The sequence below is a fragment of the Salmo salar genome, chromosome 21 (genome assembly GCF_965601325.2).
Source record: "Salmo salar chromosome 21, fSalSal1, whole genome shotgun sequence".
Classification (NCBI taxonomy): Eukaryota; Metazoa; Chordata; class Actinopteri; order Salmoniformes; family Salmonidae; genus Salmo; species Salmo salar.
This window is the reverse complement of record NC_138311.1, coordinates 57,217,501-57,220,211: the sequence shown is the minus strand read 5'-3', so window position 1 is coordinate 57,220,211 and position 2,711 is coordinate 57,217,501. Positions and strand designations below refer to the sequence as shown.

Below are 2,711 nucleotides of genomic sequence, written 5' to 3'. Positions count from 1 at the left end.
TAACTCCTCCGTTTCCATTCATAATATCATTAATCAAATATATAAAAAAAAATTTTAATCCATAAATAATGTTTGTTTTATTTATTAATCAGTATATTTGAGTTTAACCATAACATTTGTTGGAATATTTTTTTCTGGATGATAAAAAACATTGTTTATGACAAGTGTACCATATTATGTATTGGATCGTTAAAAAAATACAGTGTTTACACTACCTTGTAGTTTACCAATAAAATGGGTGGATGGTGAAATAGACATACTTAGTATTCACATCTCAAAAAATATAAATGAATTTACCACAATTAATTTCAATAGAAAGTTAGCAAAAAATAGATAAGATTCTGAAACCATGGAGAGGGAAATACTTGTCTATTTATGGAAAAAAAAATCACATTGATTAACTTTTTAGTCCTTACTTACTAATGGCACTGCTTAGTCCAGATTACTCATTTTTCTTTACTCGTCTGAGTAAAAAAAGATTTTATTTTTATTTGGAATGCAAAGCCAGACAAAATTAAACATGCTTATTTATGTAATGAATATGAGTTTGGGGGGGCTAAAATGATTAAATAATAAAGCTTTAAACCTCTCACTAAAAGCTTCACTCATACATAAGTTAAACTTAAACCCCAAAATGGTTCTCTATTAGATTATTAAGAAAAGCTCATCTTTTGATAAAAAAAAACTGGCTTTAAAAAAAAAGAAAGTTTTATACAGATTAAAGTATCGCCCTTTAATTAATTAGGTTGAGATCCAGAGAGGCTTAAAGAGTGATCAAGATCTTCAATGAATGAGACTGCGCCATGTTGTTGCTGCCAGTCCTTAATGCACGCTGGCCCTCTGGCCGGGCTAAAAGCAGGAAGACTTCTTGCTGCCAGTCCTTAATGCACGCTGGCCCTCTGGCCGGGCTAAAAGCAGGAAGACTTCTTGCTGCCAGTCCTTAATGCACGCTGGCCCTCTGGCCGGGCTAAAAGCAGAAAGAGTTAAGAAGCTTTGTGTGCCAGCTCAGGACCGCCAGTGAAGAGTGCTCTACTCCCTGAGAGAGGGGGGGAGGAGAGGAGAGGAGAGAGGGGGAGGAGAGGAGAGAGGGGGAGGAGAGGAGAGGAGAGAGGGGGAGGAAAGGACAGGAGAGAGGGGGAGGAGAGGAGAGAGGGGGAGGAGAGGAGAGGAGAGAGGGGGAGGAGAGGAGAGGAGAGAGGGGGAGGAGAGGAGAGGAGAGAGGGGGAGGAGAGGAGAGGAGAGAGGGGGAGGAGAAGGGGAGGAGAGGAGAGAGGGGGAGGGGGAGGAGAGAGGGGGAGGGGAAAAGAGGGGGGAGGAGAGGAGAGAGGGGGAGGAGAAGGGGAGGAGAGGAGAGAGGGGGAGGGGAAAAGAGGGGGGAGGAGAGAGGGGGGAGATAGAGAAGAGAGAGCTCTGTTCATACTCTCTGCTGCTGGCTCAGAGATTAACTGGGATAGAGAGGGATTACAGTCTGCTTTCCCCAGGAACGCTTTGTTGTAAAGCCACAGACATGTTGTCACTGGGGCTGTGTACTGTGTTCTGAAACATCACCTAAAATATAAGGTGATCGTCACTGGATAGCTGCCTTACACTGAAGAGACCTGTTTCACTGAAGAGACCTGTTTCACTGAAGAGACCTGTTTCACCCGAAGAGACCTGTTTCACCAGAAGAGACCTGTTTCACTGAAGAGACCTGTTTCACTGAAGAGACCTGTTTCACTGAAGAGACCTGTTTCACCCGAAGAGACCTGTTTCACCTAAGAGACCTGTTTCACTGAAGAGACCTGTTTCACCTAAGAGACCTGTTTCACCTGAAGAGACCTGTTTCACCTGAAGAGACCTGTTTCACCTAAGAGACCTGTTTCACCTAAGAGACCTGTTTCACCTAAGAGACCTGTTTCACCCGAAGAGACCTGTTTCACTGAAGAGACCTGTTTCACCTGAAGAGACCTGTTTCACCTAAGAGACCTGTTTCACCTGAAGAGACCTGTTTCACCCGAAGAGACCTGTTTCACCCGAAGAGACCTGTTTCACGAGGTCAGGTGTGAAGGATCAAGGAAGTATCTGAGAAGGTAAGGTTTAATTTTTTTTTTTACTTTTGTAAACATTGATTGTTTAAGGTTGTTGTCAGTGATGGCTTGCCTGTATCAGAGAGAGTCAACTATTTGGATGAATTTAGCTATAACAATCATACAACTGATCACATAAATACAATCCAATCTAGTCATTTTGTTCCACTCCTCGAGCCATTATTAAATTGTAGTTTTCCTTTGTACTCAAAACAATAGCTATTCGTTTTAAGAAAGCACAGTACAATCTACCATCCGACCTCGTACAAGGACTTTAATCACAGTATGATACAACTATCTGACGTTTGTTTTGCTTTAGCATTTAATCCCTGACTTCATCCATATGTTTACTTTTAGAACAGATCACCAATGTCAATGGAAGTTAACCCTAACCCTGGATGCTCCTAACCCTAACCCTGGATGCTCCTAACTCTAACCCTGGATGCTCCTAACTCTAACCCTGGATGCTCCTAACTCTAACCCTGGATGCTCCTAACTCTAACCCTGGATGCTCCTAACTCTAACCCTGGATGCTCCTAACCCTAACCCTGGATGCTCCTAACCCTAACCCTGGATGCTCCTAACCCTGGATGCTCCTAACTCTAACCCTGGATGCTCCTAACCCTGGATGCTCCTAACCCTAAC

At 42.9% G+C, this 2,711-nt stretch overlaps 1 protein-coding gene across 1 annotated transcript in view; it reads left to right on the top strand.

The window, feature by feature from the left end:
* The first annotated feature begins 1,463 nt into the window (after positions 1–1,463).
* The window catches only part of mpp4a (MAGUK p55 scaffold protein 4a), a 48,662-nt gene continuing 47,414 nt past the window's right edge, over positions 1,464–2,711 (top strand). Inside the window, exon 1 of the mRNA XM_082967254.1 lies at positions 1,464–2,069. The gene's annotated coding sequence lies outside the window, so the exon portion shown is untranslated. The remainder of the gene's footprint in view (positions 2,070–2,711) is intronic.